Below are 26,447 nucleotides of genomic sequence, written 5' to 3' on the forward strand. Positions count from 1 at the left end.
TTGCTACCACAGAAGTTGCTGTAAAAGAATAATGTAGGATGTATCACTGTTTCAGCCAACAATAGGAGGGTGAATAAGTTGGATTCAATGATGAAAAGGAAGACCAACCAATCTGAGGGGCTTTAGACAATCATTCTTCTGGTAGATGCCTTGCCATTCTTGATGTCACCTTTGCATTCATCTGCCAACTGTATCATTTCTTGCGAGATTTCCTTCCTTCCTTCCTTCCTTCCTTCCTTCCTTCCTTCCTTCCTTCCTTCCTTCCTTCCTTCCTTCTTTTTCTCAATTTATATTCACATTTTCTTAGAGCTGAACAAGTGGGCATAGCCTGAAGGTGTCTAATGCAACCTTGTTTTACTGGTTTGTTTTAATTTCTTCTCCATTTTCACTAATAAGCAGTCCGTGATGTAAATGTTAAGCATTATTGTTAGTATTCCAGGGAGAAACAAACAAACAAACAAAAATTGTTACTAGAGAAAAACTTTTTGCAAATTATATTTTAGGAATGTCTGGAGTAACCTTCTTCAGCCTTTCGGGCTTTTCGAGGATTGTATTTTTTAGAATAAATATCCATTCTCTTGCATTTGACCAAGGATGGGGAGGGACTTCAAAACTTTTCTATTCCATTCAATGAGGCAATTATGATTCCTCTCTCTGTGAATTTTCTGATAATTTTACATTGAGTTGCTGGTTCTTATTATTTGTTATTTTAATTTTATTAGTAGTTTACATGTTGCTGTAGTTATTGTAGATGATGTAACTCTAGTTTATATGGCATTGCATTCATACAAGGGAGCATATTTTGTAAATCAAAAGGTCTGTGCGATTCATATATGCCTCTGTGTGAGTGTGTGTGAGTGTGTAATGCCAACTTGCATAATTGGCTGGGGCATTGAGGTTCAACACATCAGGAGGTCATCTGATTGAAGAAGCTAGTCAAGAAGCTATTTTGTCATAAAATCGCTTGTCTTTTCTGCTTGAATAAATAGAATACTATGATAGTAACTGGTTGAAAAACTTTGGCCTGCATAAACTGTGTGGCTGCCCCAAGTCCAGGTTTATTTATTTATTTATTTATTTATTTTTGTCACAACAGTATATATAATCATCAACATAAAAATAACTCATCATGAGAGAAAAGTATATATAAGTAAAAGAACAATAGGACAGGAACGGTAGGCACTTTTGTGCTCTTACGCACGCCCCTTATAGTCCTCTTAGGAATGGGGTGAGGTCAATAGTAGACAGTTTTTGGTTGAAGATTTTCGGTTTTTGAGTAGAGACTATAGAGTCAGGTAGTGAGTTCCAAGCGTTAACAACTCTGTTACAAAAGTCATATTTTCTGCAATCAAGTCTGAAGCGGTTGACATTAAGTTTGAATCTATTGTTTGCTCTTGTATTGTTGCAATTGAAGCTGAAGTAGTCTTTTACAGGAAGGATATTACAATAGATGATTCTGTGCGTTAAACACAGATCATGTCGGAGTCGGCGGAGTTCTAAGTTTTCTAAACCCAGAATTTCAAGCCTGGTGGTATAAGGTATTTTGTTGATTTCGGAGGAGCGAAGAACTCTTCTAGTAAAATATTTTTGGACGCGTTCGATAGTATTAATGTCAGAGATGTGGTATGGGTTCCAGACGGATGAGCTGTATTCAAGAATAGGTCTGGCAAATGTTTTGTATGCTCTGGTTAGTAGTGTAGAGTTAGTAGTGTAGAGTTCCTGCAGACCAGCTGTCCATGAAGCTCCCAGACCACCACGGCTGCTGGTATCTTCTTTACCGACCACAGCTGGGAGTCTGGAGATGAGAAATAGGGAGCATTTTCAATATTTTGCAGTGAAATGCCATTTTTCATCTCTTCCCACCTTCTGTTTCTTGTGAAGCAAACTGGAGGGAGAAAATATACTAATGGTAATAATACAAGGAAGCTGGGCATTAGATACATTTATTAACTAAGCAAAAATAGGAGAATTGGAGCTTCATGTGACGAGATTGAAGCCACAGGAACATCCTAGCTCTTTCCTCCATTCTGCCTTTACATGAAAAAAATGGTCGGTCACTCCTTTGTTAGGCCAGCAAGTATTTTTTGTTGTTGTTGATGCAAATAGTTGAGAAGAAGTGAAGATTGCAATTAATGCAAATGAAAGAAGGTATGGAGGTTGAAGGTGAATCCTGATTATTCCCCCCCCCCATAGTTGTTATTAATTTTTTTAAAAACATTCATTTTTAACTTAATTGAGAGAATCAAAAATAGGGGCACAATTTGCTGCACTTTAAAGTAAGAAAGAGTGGGCATACGTTGACTTTTGCAGAAAGTACATAATGCCTTGTGAAATACCAGTCAGTCCCAGTTGCCCAGATAATGACTGCCTTCCCAAAAAGGAGGTATTTATTCTATAATGAATTCATGTATTCTCTGCAAATGAAAGCAAGGTACAGGTAGTACTAGGTTTATGACCAAAATTGGGACCAGAATTTCTGTTAAACCATATGGTCATAAAGCAAGATGTCATGTGACCGTGTCACTTAATGACCTCAATCCTGGCAGTCCTGGTTACCATCATTAGCTGAGAATTGTGATCAATGAATTGTCATTAAGCGAGTACCCATCGCAATCCGAGCCATTCAAAGCTTGATCCCTCCCAGCCTTGAACCTCAGTTAGGTAAAGGATTGCCTCCAACTCCCCCAGCCTGTCTATCTACCACCTCATCTCTGCCCTTTGGCCAATCTGCACCCTACTTTGTGGGATGGCAAACAGCCATACAACCACACGGCTCTGAGACCTGGCTTACCATGTCCCAGGAAACAAGATCTGCCCCAGCCCAGTTTCAGCAGCAATCATTCTCACCACCCAGCACTCCCAAAACTCCTGCACCAAACCTGTGGCTGCTTTTCCCTTTTCTTCCCCCACCACCACAGCCGAAGCGTTTTTTGCAAAAGGGTTTTCTGGCATGCCATGGCTCTGGAGCTATTTTTGAGTCTCTCTCTCTCTCTCTCTCTCTCTCTCTTTAACAGCTCAATCCTACTTAAGCCCAGCCCAGCAGTCAGGCTGAGCATACCTCATAAGCAGCCAGAGCAAGAAGACAGCTCAGCTCAGCTGGGGCATGGGACAGCAGGAGTCCAAAAGGCCATAGATAGGGAGAAGATAAGCAGATGGGAGGAGTTGAACCACTTTTGTGGTTTTAAGTATGGGCAGGTTGTCAAGTGCCTGAATTTTAATCACGTGATCCCAGGGATGCTACAGCCATCATAACTTCAGGCATGGGTCATAAGTCATTCAGCAGTGTTGTAACTTCAAACAAATGATTATAAGCTGAGGACTGTACAGTGTCGAATTGTACCATTTCAGTACGTTTGGTGTGTGTGTGTGTGTGTGTGTGTGTGTGTGTGTGTGTGTAGCTGTTTTGAAAAGACAAGACTACCAAATGTGAATGATAAAAGTCAACTTTATATTTTTTTAAAAGAAATGTATCCATAGTTGATTTTAATACCACACATTGGAATTAATTTTCTGAGATTACTATTTTAGCAAGAGTAAATTGTTTCCTTAGTGGGAGGCCTTCCCCCCCCCCCAGCCCCCCCACAACCTTCTGGAGCCAGCATGTAGCAAACTTTTAGTCTTGTTGAATATTTCAACGACTCCACAGTTAATGGCTATGACAACAATTTGAGAATTGTGCAGCAGACTTCCTTGCCTGAATGTTGCAGGCACCACAATGTCTATATTGAAAAACCCTTAAATGTTCTCTTTTAGCCAAAACTAGTTTTAATGGGGGCCTATGAGAATTTGACAGGACTCTGTGGGAGGGAGACTTTAATTCATTTCATCCAAGTTGCCAGATATATGGATAGATTGATATGCTTTAATGCACCCTTTACAAAATTATACCCATAAAAGACCAGGCAAAGGAACTGATAAATTGCTTCAGCAGGACTAATGATGAAATAAATTCTGGTGTGTTGCAGAGGCACAAGGGAAAAAAATTAGGTGGCTGCTTTGGAATGATTTCAGAAGTGAAGGAAGCTTGTTGGAAGATAGATGGGTGCCAGATGCAGTTTGACATAGACTCGGGCAGCTGTTCCTGGGCTTGGTGTTTCATCCGCATGCAAGCTGGCAATGAGAACTTGAAGTCAGAAATGGATAAAGGAAGGACAAGAAAATTGTCCAGCATTTTCTCTGGGCTTCTTATTCTAGCCTGAAGATTAAATGGGATTGAGGCTCATATTCTATGCTTTGAAAAACAAAATGTACAGAGTTATTAACAGAGTAAAATCTAATAGGGCTGTTTAGTTATCATTTGTATGAGACCGTATGGATATGATTCTGTTGTTTGCTTTTAAATAATACAGGCATTTTAAGGAAGAATGAAGAACCCAGTTAGTTCTCTCCCTCTCCCTCTCCCTCTCCCTTTCCCTCTCCCTCTCCCTCCCTCCCTTACTGTAAGACATGCCATAATGTTGTCATCATAGCAACAAGAAATCTTTTAAACGTGTGTCTGGAGTATGTAAGGTGTTCATATGTTTACCTGAGGGCACCTATAACACTAGACACATGGATTAATGTTCTTGTCATTATTTTCCAAGATGAGTAAAATTTCTGTTGCCATTTCCTGCCTGCTCTTCTCCTTCCTGTAACTCTGGGAAAGATTTGCGAGTGTCTTGGAGCAAGAGGATCATCTAATCCAATTGCCTTTCTTTTCTGAAGCTAAATATAAGGACGTCAAAACTGAAGTGAAAAAATCCAAATAAGGACGTCAAAACTGAAGTGAAAAAATCCAAATGGTCACTAGATTGATAATAAGAGAAATACGGAATAACACTCACCTCCAAATCAGCTTTTTGCTACTATCAAGTGGTCATCCAGGATTCTGCTATTTGCATTTGGTGTATAATAGTACTTTGGTTGGTTGGTAGGTTAGTTTTATCCTGCCTTTCCTTAGCACACTGTCCTCCTAGTTGTCCCATAACAACCTGGTGCAGCTGAGAGAGAAAAATTGATTCAAAGTCACTCAGTGATCTCCGATGGCTGAAACAGAGTACATTGTGGGTCTGCCTAGTTCTAGTCAGATACCTTAACCATGATAGCACAACTTATCTAAACACCTAGTTTGGCCTCAAACACTTCAAGGGAATTTGTTTTTGCACCTGACGTTTGTAGCAGCTTGTTTTGTTGTTGAATGTCTTTTATCTTTACCGTTTACTTGTTCATACTTGCATGAACTCTTCCTATTAACCATTAGCACATTTACAATGAATTACTTCAGGTGCTGTGCTGAATAACTGAAAAACATACTTTTGTTTTTGTCTCTTACAAGTCCATTTCCTTTGGACTGTCTTCATCTGAAAGTTCCATAGGTGGGTAACAGGTGACACTATTTTTGCAGAACCAAAGCCCTCAAAAGCATACTGCTTTTAGTGGAAAATTATAAAAGGAGGAGATAACCCAATGAAGATCTGGGAATGATAAGAAAAATTGGGTGAAAGAAGCAGGAAGAATTAGGAAGGCTGCAGAGCAATTTGGGAGATCAAGAATGGAGCAGGAAGTGTTTTTACTTTGTGCATATGTGTGGATATGAGTTTGTACATTTGAGGGAAATGAAGCTTTAAGATCAGTGGTCTTGGTCCCCTAGGCATTCTCATATAAACTTAAAATAGCTGGATTCTTGTCCAATTTTTAAACATGGTCCTTTGAACATAAGACATGGTTACATGATCTTTGTCCATTTTGCACACTCATGTGCAGCTGAAGTACAAAAGGGTTTTATGGTTTGTCAGTAGCCTTCTTGAATTGATATTGCTGGGAACAAAAGCAGTATAAAAAAAGAGATAGTCTTAACTAGCACAGAGCATGCTGCTTTGTCCTGACATCCTAGCTACAAAATGTAGTTCAAACTAGAGTCTCCAACCCTCTGGCCATTCCTTGGTGCCTACCACACAACTTGATCTACAGATTTTTAAAATGGTTTAATGAAATGAATTGGTTTGCTGAAAAAGAAAATCCGAGCCTGCATCATTTTATTTCAAAAATATTTTAGCCCTGTGAGGCCAGAGCTTTTTGGCAGGGATGCTCATGAAGATATAGGTTATGTTAAGGACTATTTGGTTGTAAAAATTAATTGGGATTGTTGGGAGTAGCCTCACCAGTTTCCCTTCGGATAAATGGGTCAGGTTTGTAACTAGAGCAGCCATTTTATGATCAGCCAAGCCTTCACCTAGCCAGAGTGTTATGGGAGTACTCTACATAATGCATACTAAATTCCAAATTCCCTCTATGAAACTTGATTTCCTGGTCTGGTTTATGCCGTGGGATTCATGCTGGTTCATTGCAAAGTCATGTAGGATAGAAATGTATTTTTTTTTAAAAAGAGTCCAATATAGAAAAACAGTCATGGATTTTAATCTCTCCAGTGACATATTAAATGCAATTATTGATTTATAAATATTGTTTTTTAAAATATCTTTAACTGCTGAATTCTGCATTTTTATATTTTTGCATGTAGAGATTTTAGCAAATATCTTCCAGGTTTCAAGTAACTTAAATGTTGTGGATCTGATGGCTTTATTTAGCCAGTTAAACATATCTTTACATCAGTTTGTTCAAAAGTGGATTGTGATATAATAAGCCATATTGTAAGTAGCAAACCAGGGGTGGGGGGGTGGGATCAGCCCACATTTTTTCCTGAATGAACTGATTAAACAAAACCATTTTTGAAATGGCAGTCACTTTTACTGTTATGTTTTGGAAGATGGGGAAACTAATAACAATCTGATTTACGAATATTAATGTTGTTATGTTATAATGTAAAGTCTAACTGCTCATACGACTGGATAGAGACTGATTTTCTTTTTTCCCATTGTGCATTTAGGGTATTCCCATCCTTGAACCCAGAAGGGAATGCAAACAGATATTTTCTTCGTTTAGCGAAGCCATTTCTGTTGTATTCTGTTTTCAAGGAATATTGGGCAGTTACCCATTTGCCAATATCTTTACAGTAGTAATAATCCTGTGAAATACCACTCACTTTGATAGATCATTAAGACTAATTGTAATCCAGGCCTTTTTTTTTTAATTCCATACAATCTGTGGATTTTTGATAATTCCACTGTCTTTGAATGTTACACATATTATAAATTCACTTGAACTGTATACCTTTCTGCTCAGGCATTGTTGAGATGTTCTGCATAAATAATATGAGCATTTGATTCTGCTTGATTAATGAAAAAAGCTCTGTGGTGCTAAATGAATTTGTTTGGGATGTTCCTAAACTGTCTTTTTTGTTTGTGTGAGGTAGTAAATATGAGCTACTATGCGAAATTGGCTAAATCATGTATAAGATACAGAATGGCCTTTTATTTTTAATGTACATGCATACAGTGGGATATGACTTATGACAGTGAGCAAATTATAAATCAAATCAAATATTTACTACAGCCAAAGACCAGCCTAAGGAGAGTGGGGTACAGTCAATTAAAAAGCATAGAAAATATAGTCTAAAATGTAATTTTTACAAAAAAGCTAAAAGATATAAAACAAAAGTGTCTATAAAAATAAAAGTCTATAAGGCATGTAAAAGGAGGAGCATTAAGTAGGTGTAGGGGAGCATAAAGGTTGGTATATAGCAAACTAAATTACAGTAAACTAAATTGAAGTACAGTATGGAGCACTCTAGAATGACAAACTAGATACTTGTTAAGACTGGTTTATAGCACAGGTCATTATTATCTGAGGCTTTTGGGGACTGCTTTACAAAATCTGGCAACTTTATATGTTGTAGAAGGGTTGGTATCTGAAGTATCAGGGAGATGTAGAATTGTCCCATGCAACCTGGGTATTTATGCCTTAAGGATGAGAGGAGGTTACTACAAATGTCTCTGCAATACAGATACTGGAGGAGCACATACTCTGTTGCTTCTGTGTCCAGAGTCACAGAGATATTGTCTCTCCAGGTAGGGAATTTTCCTGCAGTGGCCTCCAAGGACAGCTGAGGGAACATCATGCTAGAATAAAGGCCCTCTGGGAGTTGGGTATTTTGAAATTGGTTAAATATGCCATGGAGGAGGGAGAGTACCTGGATTCACTGGCAGAAAAAAAAGATTTGGGACCTGGCTAGAGTTGGGTGCTCTTGTGCCTACTATTTAATTAGTGCTTTGGCTTGATCACATCCCATACTGACTAGTAGACCTGGAGAGAAGCCCAAGGATGAGATTTTCATTGCTACTGCCTTCATTCATGTGGATTGAAAGACACACCTCATAGTTAATGGGAGAGGTCAAGGAGAAAAAGGATCCTTTGAACCAATAGTTAGGTATGTTCACCCACACTCCAGTCTCCATAATCAAGAGGCTTGTTTCCAGTCTCAGGATAGCATTTTGGGACTGAAAGGACAGAACTTGGAACAAGCTCTAATAATGCAGTATTGGAGAAGGACCCCAATGTTCACTGATTTATTAGAATAGGCCCCAAGAAATTGTTTTTCATAGAAAAGGGGAAGGTGTTTTTTTTTTTAACTGATTGCCCTAAAAATCTTTCCTGGGAGCTGGAGAGCCTTGCAATGGAAAGAGTAACTACCAAACATTCACCATCATGTTGTGTTTATTGTCTTAATCTGTTGTGGATTTTAAATTAATACAGTGCTTTGTGATTAAAAGAATACTATGCACTGATGTCCTATACATTCTGATCCAGAGTATTAGCAGATTTAGTATCATACGAAGTGCATTGTGACAGAAAATGTGGATGTTGGAAATTTTTACTCTGTTTCTCCTGTAGGTTAATTGTAACATTTGTTGACCCCCCCAAACCCCTTTTTGTAGATGATATTATTATTTAAGATTTAACCTTCAATTCGATTCATAGCCTTGGACTGGTAAAAACTTTAAAAGTCTCAACCAAGGACCTAAGAGCCATTAAGGTAGCTTACTATTATTATTGTTGTTGTTGTTATCATCTTCTTCATCATCAACACTATTATTATTAAAGATTTAGTCTTCAATTCGATTCACAGTCTGGGACTGGTAAAAACTCAATAGTTCAAGTCCTAACCAAGGATCTAAGAATTACTCAGGTAGATGATGATGATGATGATGATGATGATGATGATGATGATGAGTAGTAGTGTTGTTGTTGTTGATTTAGTCTTCAATTCAATTCACAGTCTGGGAATTGTATGGCCTTTTAAAATACTATAATAAACTGCAAATGGTGGAAAAGCTTCCAGAGAGGCAGTCCCTCAAAAGCTTCCAGAGAGGCAGTCCCTCCCATGCCATTAAGAGTTTAATGGTTAAAACCAGCACCTTGAATTGGATCCAGAAGCAAACTGGCAACCAGTACAGCTTGCAGAGCTGTGGTGTAACATGCTCTGCCCTAAGAGCACACATAATTGTACCAGCTGAAACTTCTGAATACTCTTTAAGGGCTGCCCCATGTAAAGCGCCTTGCAATAGTCCAGCCTGGAGGTGACTCTAGGGCATGAGTGACTGTTAGGACTTACTGATCCAAGAACGGATGTATCTGGCACATAAAAAAAAGCTGTGCAAAGGTCCTTCTAGCCAAGAGTTCCACATGCTCATCGAACAGGAGTTGGGAGTCTGGAACAGGGGTGTCAGACTCAAGGCTCGGGGGCCAGATCCAGCCCACAGAGTCCTTATATCTGCCCCACGGGGCCACACTGGAAACAGCAAAGGACTGGCCCGCAGTCCCTCCCAATTTCCATTTTTGCTGGCAGAGGGTTGCAGGAGGCCATCGCAGCTGAAAATAGAGCTTGGGGAGCCCATTTTCTCTGGCAGAGCGCTCGGGCCACCACAGGCGCCCCCAACACAAGTGATGTAGAGTTTATTTATTTATTTATTTATTTATTTGATTTTTATACCGCCCTTCTCCCGAAGGACTCAGGGCGGTGTACAGGCAAAAATAAAACAGATAATACAATATACAATTTAAAATACAAATTAAAAAACTTATTTTAAAATTAGCCTGAGAAGTTAAAATATAACATAAACTAAAAACCCCATTTAAATTAATTAATAAAAATTTAAAATTAATAAAATTCAATTCAAGCCAGCCCTGCGCGAATGAAAAGATGTGTCTTCAGTTCGCGACGGAATGTCCGAAGGTCAGGTATTTGGTGTAAACCCGGGGGAAGCTCGTTCCAGAGTGTGGGAGCCCCCACAGAGGCCCTTCCCCTGGGGGCCGCCAGCCGACATTGTTTGGCGAACGGCACCCTGAGAAGTCCCTCTCTGTGAGAGCGTACGGGTCGGTGGGAGGCATGTGGTAACCCATCCTTGCCACACCCACTCTGGCCCCCTGAGGTCAAACAACCCTGACGCAGCCCTCAATGAAATCGAGTTTGACATCCCTGGTCTAGAAGAACCTCCAGATTGCGTACTAGGTCTGTCTGGAGTAGTGCAACCCCATCCAGCATGGAAAATGGCATAGTCCTAGAATCAGAAAGCCCCCCTGCAAACCAAAGCCACTCAGTTTTGCCAGGGTTCAGCTGAAGCCTGTTGTTCCCCCAACTAGATTCTCACAGCCTCCAAGATATTATAATAAGAAGCTCATAGCGTCACTTGGTTGATTCAGCAGGGCCAGAGTTATATAATTGGTTATCATCAGCATATTGATACCTCATCCCATGGCAATGGATGATCTCACCTAGTGACTTCATGTAGATGTTGAAAAGGAGAGGAGAAAGCACCAAGCACTTCATATAGCAGGGGCCAAGGGAAGATATCTCCTCCCCAATCATCACAGACCTGAAGGAAGGTGAACCAACATACCACCCTCCCATCCACCCCAGTCCTCTGAGCAATTCAGAAGGATAATGATCTCATTATATAGGTTAATGATCTTATTATATAGGTCATATAGGGCAAAGATGGACATATATGTATGTGAACAATAATTATTTATTTTTATCAGTCCAAATCAATCCACTAAGGGTCAAGATTTCTTCACTGAAGGTTAAGACCATGATATGAAATGCTGGCTTGGTGTAGGTTGGTGGATAGATGTTTGTTGACTTCACAGTCGAGGGCTGGATGAGAGTGACTTATCTAAATTATCTAGTCAGCTGCTTCAGGTGCCTCGTGTGGCACTTAACCTCAACACTAGGGCAGCTGGATAGCTTGCTAGAGAGACAGACAGACAGAATTCACACATGCACAAACACACAGACACACACAGATGAAAGATCCATAGTTTCCCTTCCTTAAAGATTCCTTGCATATTCTGCTAGAAGCTCTTCCTCTGCCACAAATTTTGGGTGAAGGGAAAGTTATTTGTGATTCATTGGTCTTTACCAGTGCAGAAAAACTAGCATCACAACATCCTTGGCCCATTCAGTCTCTTGATACATTCAGCCTCTTAGAAACTTCAAATTGAAGCAAGTCCACTACTTCTGAAGCAATTTGTTGAAAGAACTTCTTCCAGTAGGAAGCTGGTGCTAAAATATGTTTCTTTGTAGCCTTCTGTCAGTAGAAGACCCTTTCACCAGCCTATCTTTGGTATTCTTTGCTGTCAGCACCGTTCTATCATGTCAGATTAAACTGGTTGGGTTTTGCACCCATTTGGGTTGTTTTCAGGCTGACTAGAATCTCCGCACTTTTGCTTTTGTTTCTTTTCCCCAAACAAATGTGTCCCCTTGAAAGCCTGCAGACCTAAGCAATTTACTGCTCTTGGAACTTTGCCCCAAATCTAGATATCAAGCATAAATGAAAATCCTTCATTATGTTTATACATCGTCCTCTTCCTGGAGTAGGGTATACGTGTAGTGTAGTGTAATGTAGTGTAGTGTAGTAATAGTATTGTATTAGTATTAGTATAGTATTACTATTACTATACATAATAGGTATTTATTACTAATTACTATTATTATACATGTACTGTATAAAAATAAATCCTTCTTCCAAACTACACAAATACATACATTATTTCTTTCCTTCCATCTATTCCAAATATCTGTTTACTTAGTAGATGTGGATAACTGTTTATTTTTTATTATTATTTATTTATTTATTTTGTCAAGTACATATTAGATAATATATATAAGTATAAGCATGAATTGAATACATAAAATGAATACAATAAAGGGAACATTAGGACAGGGACGGTAGGCACGCTGGTGCTCTTATGCACGTCCCTTACAGACCTCTTAGGAATGGGGTGAGGAGTCAACAGTAGACAGTCTTAGGTTGAAGTTTTGGGGGTGTCTCAATTTTGACTGTATCATTGCAAGTACAGTCAGAGATATTGGGAGTTTGCTAAAATCCCACCTCAGAATTAAGTACAGAGCAAACATTTGTAGGAATAAATAAATACAAGGTACAACAGGTAGAAAACATCCCCTGTAACCTACAGGGCTGGATGGAAGTGGGAATTTGATTGTCCTTAGAATGGGAAAATGTTTTACAAAGCTTCTGTTGCCACATTTCAACATTATTGTTGCATCCACTCTGTGTAATATACTTCTTGTCCTTGAAGTTTGCTTCTGTCTTTTTCTCAACTCTACTACCTTATACACTGCAGGAAGTATCAAGAGAATAATAAAAGTGAAACTATAACAATAGTTTTCTTTTTATCTCCGAAGGATGTGTTTGTTTTTTTAAAAAGTAGTATTTATGTTTGAAGAACTGAGTGTCTTTATGATACAGTAAATTAATGCCAATGTTTTAAAACATTTTTAAGATTTGTAGGCAGACATAGCCACATTATTCTTGCTGGATGATTGGAAACACAAACATAAAATGCTCGCAGGGTAACTAAGAATGGCTACTATGATAATACCAATATTTAAACCCACTATCTATCTGGAGCAATGTAAGTGTTCCTGTGAGTTTTAATTAATTAATTAATTAAAAAAGAGTAATCTGTACTTTCCTAGATAATATGAGGGCCATCACAAAGAAGACCATCACTTCCTTCCTGTCTCCCTCTTAATTTCATGGTACAGGGGAGGTACAAATAATCCCCCCCCCAAGATGTTCTTATTGGATGGGTTGATTTTTCTTTACAGCCTGTGGGGCTCTATGGCAGATACCCAGACATTCAAGTTGTTACCAGCCTAAAGACACATGTTTGTGAGAGGTGGCTGTCCTCTCATATACTTTTGTATCTTTATGAATGTATTGGTAGCACAGGTCATGTGAGCTAAAACTGAGCTAACCATACTTAAAGTGACTAATCAGCCTGAAGAGCAGATGACACCATGGCTAGGAGTGCCTATGCACAGCTCCATGTTGTGTACCGGTTGCACCTGTTCCCAGACTGGGAGTCCCTACTCATGGTCACTCACACCTTTAGTCACTTCCTGGTTGGACTACTGCAACATGCTCCACATGGGGCTGCTTTTGACAAGTATTCAGAAGCCTCAGCATTTGTGGGTGTTGGTTGTTGGAACATATGACATTTCTGCTCCACACGCTGCTTTGGCAACCATGTATTTCTGAGTACAACTCAAAGGTGTTGGAGGTCACCTTTAAAACCCTTCATGGCTTGGAACCAGATTATGGATAGCACCATCTCTCCCCAATAGTGTCTGCTACATTGGGCAGAAGTTACTATGCTCTGGTCCCATCCGTTTCAACCTTGCGAGGTAGTTCAGACAAGAAGCATACCCAGAAGTACTAGTTCTAGATTACTTGTAAACTTAACAGACTCATACAAGTTGAAAGAACACCTCCCCCACCTTCCCTTTACAGTGCAAGAAACTAGGGCAGGTCCCTTCTGAGATGTTTGCCACACCTCCATTGCTTCTGTGGGCTGAGCTCCTCTTAACTGACTGTTGTCTAGTCTGAGGCTCTTCTTTATGTCTCCCAAAGTCATTCTTACATGCCATTCCATTCAGTGGTGGGATTCAATTTTTTTTACTACCGGTTCTGTGGGCGTGGCTTGGCTTGGTGGATGTGGCTTGGCTTGGTGGGCGTGGCAGGGAAAGGATACTGTAAAATCTCCATTGTCACCCCACTCCAGGGGAAAGTTACTGCAAAATCCCCATTTCCTCCCGATCAGCTGGAACTCGGGAGGCAGAGAATAGATGGGGGCGAGGCCAGTCAGAGGTGATATTTACTGGTTCTCTGAACTACTCAAAATTTCCACAACCAATTTCCAGAACTGGTCAGAACTTGCTGAATACCACCTCTGATTCCATTCCATTAAGGTAAAGGTAAAGGTTCCCCTTGCATATATATGCTAGTCGTTCCCGACTCTAGGGGGCAGTGTTCATCTCCGTTTCAAAGCCGAAGAGCCAGCACTGTCCAAAGCCATCTCCGTGGTCATGTGGTCATGGTCATGACTAAAAGCCAAAGACACACAGAACACTGTTACCTTCCCACCAAAGGTGGTTCCTATTTTTCTACTTGCATTTTTTTACGTGCTTTCAAACTGCTAGGTTGGCAGAAGCTGGGACAAGTAATGGGAGCTCACGCTGTTATATGGTACTAGGGATTCGAACCGCTGAACTGCCGACCTTTTGATCAACAAGCTCAGTATCTTAGCCACTAAGCCACCACGTCTCCCTTTCCATTCCATTAGAGAGTGCCATCTGGCAGGACCCAGGAAAAGGGCCTTTTCTTCTGGGCACGCACTCATTGGAATGTCATTTCTCCCAGGATCAGATTTGATTTAACCTTTTTTGGATTTTCACATGGTATTAGTAACTTGTTTCTGCTTGAAGCTCTAATAATTTTGTGGCAAGGTTTTTCAGACGTGTCTTACCCTTGCCTTCTTCCTTTGGCTAAGAAATAGAGAGACACTGGCTCAAAGTCACCCAACTTGGCTTTGTGACTAAGGCAGGACTAGAACTCAGAATCTCCCCATTTCTAGCCTGATTCCTTAACCACTGCACCAAACTGACTTTGCATCCCAAATAATGCATTCCCAATGAATATTTTTTTCTATGATGCTATGATATAGTTTATAGACCTTAAACCATATTAAGAGTTTCATTCTGTTTCTTTTGATTCAGAGGATAGGATAGAAAGATCTTCCTGATCCCTCAGTGTACCTTTTGTCATCCATAGTTTTCTCTCTTGTTCATAGTGAGTCGTGCTGTCAGCCAGGTAGGAGGAGGAGGAGGAGGAGGAGGAGCTGGGGGCGGATGACACTGCTGCTTTCAGCACTCCACGCAAGCTAGGGGCAGAGCAAATGAAGCTCAATTACGCAAATACTGGAGGCACTGAGAATGTGCCACATCACTTATGAGCATGACTGGAGCTGACTGTGAATCATGGCTGTTGTTAAAGCTTTGTGTATCAGTTCAAGTGGGCAGAAACAGGGCGCTTTTTCAAATGTAAGGTTGAAGCTAATGAGCTGTGAGCTTGTAAACATTGCAATTTCACAGATTCTTGTATTCAGTCTTTTTTTTCCCTCTCTCTCTCTTTTCCCCCCCTCCTCCAGTTACTTTTTCAGAGAACAAGGTCAAGACTTGCCACTGTGTCTCTAGATTTTTAGCTGCTAAAAGGAGGGGGGGGGAAATCAATGGTTAACAACTTTTTAAAAATCTACCTTCAGTAAGAAAAGCTCAACTTCAGATAGCAGTAGGTACAATTGTTTGCAATTGTGGCAAAGACTGAGTCAGGATTTTGGCTTGCATGCCAAAGTTTTCCACTGGGATTTGCTCAAACAGCTACCAAGTTTTACTCACAAATCTCTATGTTGTTTTTGCTGGGGTTTGCTCTTCTCCTGGCAGCCAATTCCTGTTTACCAAATAAAATTGGCTTCGTCTCCTTTGTAGATTTTCCAAGCGTGTAAGTAAAAACTGCTTCTCTCACTTAACATGGCTTAAAACAGACTTTTGTCTCCAAAATGGTAATAAGTAGAAATGGATGGATGGAGAAGGATGATAGATAACCTGGCACAGTCATATATTTTGAAGGGAAAAAAACCCCCACCTCCTCGAATAATATAGTCAGTTGTTTATTAGTAAGAGCATATTTAAACATGTATTCAGGTGACCGTTGTGCAGGTGTGGAGAAGCCATATTATTCCAGATGTTGTTGAATTACCATCCCCAGTAATTCTCAGCAGCACGAAAAATGGCAAGGGATTCTACTAAGTGTAGCTCAGCAATATTGAAATTCCGTATTTCTGTTGCAGCATGGACTGATTATAATATGCTACAGTACATAAGTAAGCTATCCTAGTGGAAAATTGTTTCAGTTAACCCACCCAACATTTTTTTTCCATTTGTACTTGGCAGGGGCTGTAAAATAGCTCGTAAATGAAGGCTAAAAAGAAGGGTGAAATGCATATATATCTTTACGTTCCTCCTGTTCGTATTTATCAATAGTTTGCAAGCTAATCCTTTCTTCATTTTTTAAAAAAAGCTAATTCTGCCCACTACAAACTTCTGGCCTGGCTCCATCATGTTGCTGTAAAGACAGCCTAACTGTCAAAACAGTTGTCAGAAGGAAACGGGGCCCAGGGTGTGTTGGTGGCTGTATTTTCAGAGCTGGGTTTCTGTATTCGAGCTTATCAAGATGGCAACTGCACACAGTGACAGAAGTGGGGATGGGGGTTGCTGGTCAGCTTTGCCAGAACTACTTCTGGACAGGAAAAGGGAGGTCCCACACCAGGCCTTGCAAGGTCTCCTCCTGCTTTTCTGTCCAGGGCTCCAACATTCCACCATCCTTAGCCTCTGAACTTGCCTACCAGAATAACTTTCTAAAATCTCTTCCCACCTGATCTTGTTATCCTTTTTTTTTTCTTTTTGCTGTGGAATTAGCCTCCTTCTTCACTTCCTGCCACTTGTTCCATTTCTATCCCCTCACAGCTGCAGTGTCAGTAGTCCCGTGAGGGAGCACAATGCATTTATGTCTAAAGACAAAAGTTTGTATAAGGGATAAAGTACCATGAAAGTTGCAGTTTTGGAAATGTTGTGAACAATGCTCAGAATTGTGTCTTTTTTTTAATCACGTAATAACTTCTTTCTCCCTTTATAAACACCCACACCCACACGCCATTAATTTTTGGGGTCAAAAAGGGAAGTCTGGCTCTCTCAGGATGCAGCATTTAATATTCTCATTGGTTACTAAAAATCCAATTTTCCTGCATGTGAAAATGTGTAAGGTACAATTCCTATTTAAATATTCCATATGTATGTATGTATGTGTGTGTGTATGTGCGTGTGTGTATATATATATGTAGGTCTTTGGTTATTCGGGTTTTCTCCTGCGTAAAATTGGAAGTGTCTTGGCAACGTTTCGACGAAATCCCATTCGTCATCTTCAGGCTAGGTGTTTACAGCTTCGTGCTTCTAGGAGAAATGTGTGATCGCAGCTGTTTCTTCCTTTTAACTCAGTGGTTCTCAACCTTTATAGTGCTGCGACCCCTTTAATACAATTCCCCAAGATGTGGTGACCCCTTTAATACAATTCCCCACGATGTGGCGACCCCAACCGTAAAATTATTTTCGTTTTTAATTTATCGCGCCTGAAGCCGTATTAGCTAGCGATCTGAACTGCTTGCGATTGCCTTGAGGACGGGGGCATTAAAGCGGAGACTCCTCCCCTATTAAGTTTATCGCGCCTGAAGCCAGATTAGGCTAGCGATTGGGAGTGATTGCAGCCGGCTTGAGAGGGAGACATCAGAGCAAAGATTTCTCTCTTTTTTAATTCATCGCGCCTGAAGCCGAATTCAGCTAGCGATTTGAAGAGCCTGCGGCTGGCTTGTGGAGTCAACCATTGGAGCGCGATTCTTCGACTCGCACATATACTTCCCATATTTCCAATGGTCTTAGGCGACCCCTGGCAAATCGTCACGGGGTCCCGACCCACAGGTTGAGAACCGCTGTTTTAACTGCTAGTGGAGGTTTGAACTGATTGGGTGGGAGCTTGGCTGTGCTCTGATTGGCTGGATTTTTTTTTTGTGCTCTGATTGGCTGGTGGTGTGTCCTGTTTGGGTGGGGGCTTGGTTTTATATATATATATATATATATATATATATATATATATATATAGTCTTTGGTTGTTCGGGTTTTCTCCGTGTAAAATTGGAAGTGTCTTGGCGGCGTTTGCGAAGTCTCATTCGTCATCTTCAGGCTTCAGCCGTGCTTCTCCCCAGAAGCACGCTGAAGCCTGAAGATGACGAATGAGACCGCCAAGACACTTCCAATTTTACACGGAGAAAACCCAACAACCAAAGACCTATATACAAACACCGTGAAACCTCAGAAAACATATATATATATATATATATATATATATATATATATATATATATATATATATATATATATATATATATATATATATGAAAATAGTGCTCTAAAAACATGATGCCAATGCTGGTTCTTTTGGTGCCTAACATTCTTGCTGATCATGACTTCATTTTTCTACATTTTCCATTCTTGCCTAAATGGGCAATACTAAATGACTCATCAATGAGCTCTGATGGACAGGAGGAATCTCTCCCAGCTGCAGAGTGAACTAGCTTCCTTTTGTTGGAGCTTCCTTCAAGCGCTTGAGGATTGACTTCCTGCTCCCTCTTCCTATTATCTAGGCCCCATTTGCATCAGAAAGATCCTCTTGGCAATCGATTATTCACCAGGTCTTCCTCAGAGCCCTTTGTGACTTTGGCCAATGCAGAAGGGTGTACTAAAAGGATGATTCAGGCTAGAGTTAGCATTGGAAACGGGTCTCTAGGTGGGTGAGCTGAGAACAGGATCACTGAATCTTCAAGTATTAGTCACTCACAAGGGCCAATGTGAATTCCCCACGATGTGGCGACCCCTTTAATACAATTCAAGATTCTAATTTATAGGGGATCAAGATTCTAATTTATAGGGCAAAGGGGCTGGTCTGGGGAATAGCTATATCATCTTGGCCTAATTTGAAGGGATGTTGCAAAAAAGAGCAGCCATGTTATTCAAAGAGCACATCATCTCAATGGGAGTGAGTAGTAGAGGAAGAAATTATATTAGCCCATGGGAGTGGATGGCTTTGAAGTGCCTTAATTTCCCCAGAATTGATCTCAAGCATCTTGAAAAACTGGTCACCTAGCAGTCTTCAAAATGAAGGGCTAAATGTATCTTTATTTATGTGCTCTCAGTCATACAGAGGTATCTGTAATTTTACAATGTAAACTTCAGCTCCTGAACCAAATTCATTTCTGTTAATTCTGATAGCTCTGCCCAGTATTTTGTTTACTGTCCAATAGTGCAGTGTTTTTAATGCTTTCTTCTGAGAACAAGCTAATGGGTTTTACAGTGTAAAGCTGAGGTTGCCACTAATTTCAGAGCTGATACTGCAGGCAACAAAGACACCAACATTTGCCCCATTAGTCTATCCACTGATCACTTGCTCTTTCCCATTCCTCCTCCTTCCCCAATTTTATTTTTCAAGGTTGCAGGTGGAGTGGGGGGGACACTATTTTTTAAAAAAGCTTTTTCAGTAGACATTTTGTGCCTTGCTGGATTGGCTCTTGAGGGATGTAGTTTGGCTGACTCAACCAGAATTATATAGCAGGGCAGGTGGGGAGGGGTTTAAGGGTGGTGCTTGAGAGGTGACACTTTTTCCCCCCCCCCGGGGGAGGGCAGTTCTTTTTCTGCAAAACGTAAGTTTAATGGCCAACTTGCCGTGGTGAAAAAGCCAAGTGCATGCTTTGAAAAGCTATGGTTTTTGATGCAATATGCAAAGAACAAAAAGGCTGCTGTCAGCTGCATGCAAGAGTTGGAGAGAGAGTTTGTATTCTGTGCGCTTGCTCTCTTTTTCTGTGGGAGTTATTTCCTGTTGTTGACTCCAGTTCTTTATTTAGAACCACCTTAGCTACTCAGCAACTGCTCGTTGGAGAGGGGGTTGGAGGGAGGAACAGCAGCAGCGTGAATACAACTTCTAAAGGTTCCTTTCAAACAGATAGCCTTACTTTGCTTCATTAAAACGAAGCAGCTTTCCTTAGTGGAAGACAAGAAACTTTTCCTCATCCACACAACTGCATTTCCTTCTGATAGTGCCACCCACACTTAGCAGAGAGCCAAGCCCCACCCTCCTGCACACCCAAGAAGAGGCAAGTTATGCTTCGGAGTTGCCTGCTCTCCTCACATCAAAAGCAAAGTGCATGAGATTTCTGTACAGAAAATGATGGGCTTCTTTTGTGCTTTACAAAGGACAGTTTCACCCTGCTGTAAAAGTAAAAGTTATAAATCAGCTGCCTGGAAGAATGAAAGGGCTGTCAAGTGGCGTATTTTCTGATTGTGGAGGCTGTTCTTTTTGGCTGACACTTGGGTTTCTTAGGCTACCCATGCAGGCTCAGGCACTTTCTGTCTCCCAATGGGAGCAGAGTCCTTTGCAATGGATGCCAGAGAAGGAAGTCCATCCCAGCTGTTGACCTGGGAATCTCAACAAGCAGCCAGCCATACTTTTTCAGAAGTCCAGTTGTAGGCATGAATGTATGGATTATGAGCTTTGTGTCTCATTTTTTCCTTCAGGAGCTCAAGGCAGAAGAAACAACGCTCCTGCCTCATGCTTTTCCCCCACAAATATCCTTGTGCTTTTTCTTAAGCACTCTTATCTACACTTAGAATAAAAGAAGAATCTAGCAAAGAATGCCAATAGACCCCTTTTGGTCCGTGTAAGATATTTCTTCACAACATCCAATGAGAAAGAAATTCAAATACTCTAAAATGAAAATTTAGCATGTTATGGGCTGGATTTTGATACACATATACTGATTCTTCCAATAATCGCCATCATCTCTACACTGGTCAAAATAACCAGGGAATTCAGATGGATGTTTCTGGGAATTTTGTCTTCCAAAACTAGACACAGCGAAGTCCCATTGATTTTGATGCACTTTAACATTTGGTTTTATTGTGCTCAGGTTAGTATTCATTCAGAACCACCAGACAAAAATGCAATATGAAACTCACTGATTTGTTTCCTAGCAGGCCAGTTCCCTTGGTGATGGGAGTAAGTTGTGGGGGGCAGGGAGCTTTATATATCATCCTGAATTCCAGTTCCCCCAGCTGTTTTCCGATAAGTGCTTTGGTTCTTTGTGATGACTGGTGATGACGGGCTGAAGCTCTCTAACAACATTGTAACTTTTCCCTATAATATCTTTAAAAACCCTGTAAATTTGTCTATGCAATTTGTACAGTTTACATAGTTGAATTGTAAACTTTGAGATCCTGTAGTGAAGAACTTTGCTGAAGCCTTAATAACATAGTGCAATATTATGAAATTCATAAATGACCTCAAAGCAACCTGACTTTAGGCCAGGCATGTCCGATCCATCGTTTGCAGGCCACACGCAACCTGGGACAGCTAGTAGTGCAACCCCCAAAGATCATAAACTTTAAACATTATTATGTGATTTTATATACATTAACTGTATTATATATTTTATATGGGACCCAAGATAATTTCTTTTCACTCAATGCAGCCCAGGCAAGCTGAAATATTTGACACCCATGCTCTGGGCCGTTTACACTGTATAATAAAATACAGCAATAATAATAATATTGCAATATAAAAATCTTGATGGTTCCAGAAACAATGTTAAAAGGTCCCACAAACAAGCCATGCCTTTACAACTTTCCAAGAGGTCATGAGAGTTGGTAAGGTGGGATTAAGAGTTCCATTGGAAAAGAGAACATCTACCTTCAGGCCATTTCCCTGTTGTAAATGTTATTTAGTTATTCTTTCTGCTTAGAAAATAACCGAGTGCTTTCCAGATGATCAATCTACTTGTTAGTGGTTGTTAGACATTGTAGCACAAATAGAAAAGAATTTTAGACTCTAAGCATAGTTGTAGTTTAAGCTTGAGCTTGACAGAACAGTTTTCAGAGGGGGTGTTCAGTTATCAGTTTGCCATGAGTTTCTTGACCAGGAATTCCAGAATGCCAGGAGATTAAATCTATGATGACTTTTGGGTTATAACATGCCTTTTATAATATGAGAATATTGCTTTCGTTGGCTATTAATATTCATTCAATTGCTTCCCTTGGTAAGATATAGTAATCAAGAATGGGTAAGGACAGTCCATTTCAAAACAACTATTTTACAACGATTTTAGGATTTAAAGTGTTTTGCACAGTCTTTAATATGTGGGATGGTATGGCCTCTTGGTTAGCCACCATTTGTCTGCCCGGCTGTTACTGTTATTTACACTCAATGATTGGCAAACAAAACAAAACCCACCGCTGCACATCCGCTTGAGTGCAGAATGGGGTATAGGGGCATAACTGGAACAGAATTGTACATCCAGCTTCAAAATATTTTTGCAACTGCTTCTTGTGCTTTGGAGAAGAGCGTGAATGAAAAGAACTTGGGTCAGGGATAGAGAACCATGGTTCTTTTATGACTTGTGCACTTCAACTCCCAGAATTCCTGAGCCAGCGTGTGGCTCAGGAATTCTAGGAATTGAAGTCCACAAGTCATAAAAGAGCCATAGTTGTCCACCCCCTGACTAAGGTGAACAATTTGATATAGCTCTAAATCCTAGATGAATTTCATAGCCTCGTAGAATGTAAGAATTGAAAGGTATCTTGGAAGTCAACTAACCCTATTCTTTCCGATGCAGGAACCATTTCTACAGCATCCACAAACAGTTGGCCAACATAGAACAGAATTTTAGAAATATTTCATTCAGGTTTTTATTCATCAGTACTATGAACTGTTCATCAGTACTATGAACAATACTTTTTTAAGAGAAAGAAATGCACAGTTCCTGTGGTGTTCACTGTAACTGGCCTTACATTTAATGGAGCAGAATGGAGTGGGAGTTGTGTCTAAATCTGACATTCTCACACTGAATTCTGGCAATGAATTTATTTCTAAATTTGGTGATGCAGAGTGAATTTTTGTATGTATATCTATTTGTGTGCCTACTGTATATGTTTTAAGGAAACTTAAGGAGTGTAGATGTTTGCTTAAATTCAATTAAAATTGCTTATATTATGTGCTTACTATCTTCAAAAAAATCACATTTTGTTAAAAAAAAAACTAAATTCTTCCCTACAAAATAAACTGTAATTCTCAATACTGAGAATAAGCTGCACAGTGCTTTCATTCTTATAAGGAATCAGTTCTGATTAGACATCATAACATACCAATATAGAAACCAACTTCAGATTACTTATCATTCACCATAAAATTTATATAGACACCCATCTCTCCCTTGATGACATTACAAGACAGTAATAATCTAAAATAATTATTTAAAAAATGAAAAGTATAAAGCTAAGACAGGACAACAGATGTTAAAAATAATGGAGTCACACCAGTACCTTACCAATCCCTTGGGGGCCCCAGGGCTGATGACATGACCAGGTTTTGATTAATTAAAAATCAAGATGAGTCCTGGTTTTTCTAAGGAGAAAGAGAAGGCTAAGAATTGCAGTTGTGGATTACAGTAATACATAAAGTATGTTTTATGTTTTATTAAACTTATTTATATTTAATAGTAATTTATTTGATTTAAACAAAAATATAAAAGTTTACTCCAGGGAAAATATTAGATTGTAAAAGTATGGGAATCTAAATAATTAAATATGGTTACAGTAGGAAGCTGCACAGTAGGATTCAGAACCTATTGGATAAAGTCTCCATTCTCAGAACCATGTTGGATATCTAAAATTGGGGATATGTATATCATTTCTATTGTTTAGTCTTGAATTTAAAAAGCTTATATTGCATGAAACGTTAAAGATCGCACTTCCAGATGAATTTCATTTTTCAGACATGCCTTCTGTACTTCTAAAATATGATTCAATTACAGAAAGATAACTGACTGATATCAACAGCCTTGACATTATTTATTTACTCATTATCTTAATTATTTTTATAAATAACTCAAGGTGGCAGACCTTGAGTCTGCCACCTTGAGTTATTTATACTTAAATAATTAAGTATACTTAAATACAAGTAGTCCTCAACTTACAGCAAACACTTCATTTAGTGACCATTCAAATTCACAATACTGAAAAAAGTGACTTAATTTGTTTTTCACACTTACAATCATTGCAGCATCCCCATGGTCACATGATCGAAATTCAGTTATTTGACTCATATCTATGATCATTGCAGTGTTTCAGGGGTCATGTGATCACCTTTTGTGACCTTCTGACAAGCAGTCACTGAGGAAGCCAGATTCACTTCACAATTACGTTATTAACTTAACAATTGCAATGATTCACTTAATTGTGATAAGAAAGGTCGTAAATGGGACAAAACTCAATAACTGTCTCGCTTAGCAATAGAAATTTTGGGCTCAACTGTGGTTGTAAGTCAAGGACTACGTGTACTCCCTCCTCCTACTTTCCCCCTAATCTTGTGAGATTGGTTGGACTGAGAATGACTGTCTCAAAGTCACCCAGCTGGTTTTCATGCCTAAGGCAAGACTAGAACTCACAGTCTCCGGGTTTCTAGCTCCATGTCTTAATCACTCGACCAATCACCTCTGGTGGCTCAACAGGCTAATGCAGCCTGTTATTAACAGCAACTGCCTGCAATATTGCAGGTTCAAGTCCCACCAGGCCCAAGGTTGACTCAGCCTTCCATCCTTTATAAGGTAGGTAAAATGAGGACCCAGATTGTTGGGGGGCAATAAGTTGACTTTGTATATAGTATACAAATGGATGAAGACTATTGCCTGACATAGTGTAAGCCGCCCTGAGTCTTCGGAGAAGGGCGGGATATAAATGCAAATTAAAAAAAAATTGGGCTTTCACAAATAATGACTAAATAATATTACTATGGTAAGTCCTAAAACTTTATTTTCTCAATGCACTTGTTGGAAAAAAAATCCGGTCCAGTTCCAAGCCAGGAGAAAGGCGCTGGAACTAAAATGAAGGCCGATTAGAAAGAAGGACTCTATTTATTGATGAGCAGAACCAACACTAGCATGTTGGGACAGCTGACAAGTGGTTTGATGAGTACATGGATTTTTATAGGGTTCTGAGATGCTGCAGGGGATTGTGCAATATAGTGAGCCTGGTGTCTTTTGCTATTCTAATGATGGTGGGTTAATCCTATTATGTCCTTAAGGTCATGTCCTGTTCTTAGAATTTGGGTGGGGGATGTAAATTTTAATCCCATCATCTGGAGGTAAAGGTGTTTTGTTTGTGAATAGATTGGGCATGGAAATATCCATTTCTAAAGACTTCAGGCATCTGCTGGAGGCTGTTGGGGCTGCTTTTTGCCTTTTATTCTCCATTTTTCCAATTTATTCTCCAACTACAGATTGTGCACCAGTTACGCCCTTTCCTGAACCATTAAATGGCTCCTGTGATTTTATTATATAATACTATATTAATTTATTTGATTCATTTTATTGTTTTAAATGTGGTGTTATATACTGTAAGCCACCTTGAGTCGCCATGGACGAATTGGCGGGAATAGAATAGAATAGAATAGAATAGAATAGAATAGAATAGAATAGAATAGAATAGAATAGAATTTTTATTGGCCAAGTGTGATTGGAATTTGTCTTGGTCCATATGCTCTCAATGTATATAAAAGAAAAGATACCTTCATCAAGGTGCAACACTTAATGATGGTCATAGGGTACAAATTTAACACTTAAAGATACAACACTTAATGATAGTCATAGGCTACAAATAAGCAATCAGGAAACAATCAATATCAATATAAATCAATATTCAATAAATAAATAAAATCTGCCTCTTTTAATATTCCCTAAAATATTTCCTGGGGGGGGGGTTCTTACAACTTGGTGAATAATTAAAAGTCAGGATTATTTATTTTTTATTTTTAAGTGATAGCCAACATTTGAATGTGTGTGGATGAAGTTTTAGAATACTTTTTGAAATAAATGTTACATTTAAAGTATTGATGGAGTTCAATAGCTTTCCTTCAAATCTTCCTGCATGTATTGATCTCACCTCTGTGACCCAAGTGTGTTTTTGAAATCACCCATCTCCTCTCACTTATGACTTTATTACTGTAACCTTGTTGCTGGTATCCTTAAGTTTTATATTGACTGTTTCCCTATGACTATCATTAAGCGTTGTATCTTACGATTCTTGACGAATGTATCTTTTCTTTTATGTACACGGAGAGCGTATGCACCAAGACAAATTCCTTGTGTGTCCAATCATACTTGTCCAATAAAAATTTCTATTCTATTCTATTCCTTTTCATTCAACTAAAATGATGATTGTGTGCCAGGACCTGGATAATCTCATTTGTTTTGGAAGCTAAGGAAAATCATCCCGGTTATTACTGGGAAGGGAGATTCTGTGGCCTGTCCTAGACCTGCAACCTGAAAAAAGATCCCTGAAAAGAGTAGTGGAAATCTACTTAATTCTGGCATTGTCTGTTAAATCACCAGAATTTCTTTTCCACGGAATGGATACCTTATTGAAGATTGCTGGCAGCTCTACTGCTTCTATTACTGCTACTACTGCTGAATGCACGGTGTGATCATCCATTGAGTCCCCCTCCCCCCGCTCTGTAACTCGTAATTTTGCGAATTAGACTTCTATTGGGCGGCGGGGG

At 39.6% G+C, this 26,447-nt stretch overlaps 1 protein-coding gene and 1 long non-coding RNA gene across 3 annotated transcripts in view; one reads left to right on the forward strand and one right to left on the reverse strand.

The window, feature by feature from the left end:
• Positions 1-26,447, forward strand: part of SERTAD2 (SERTA domain containing 2) — a 142,482-nt gene that overhangs the window by 76,771 nt on the left and 39,264 nt on the right. The window lies entirely within an intron of this gene.
• Positions 1,097-15,108, reverse strand: LOC131198094 (uncharacterized). The gene is made up of 3 exons (XR_009155039.1): positions 14,999-15,108; positions 4,824-4,979; positions 1,097-1,795 (listed from the first exon to the last, which is right to left on the reverse strand). It is a non-coding gene; the product is annotated as an uncharacterized LOC131198094 (long non-coding RNA).

This window comes from Ahaetulla prasina, chromosome 1, assembly GCF_028640845.1.
Source record: "Ahaetulla prasina isolate Xishuangbanna chromosome 1, ASM2864084v1, whole genome shotgun sequence".
In the NCBI taxonomy this organism is placed as follows: Eukaryota; Metazoa; Chordata; class Lepidosauria; order Squamata; family Colubridae; genus Ahaetulla; species Ahaetulla prasina.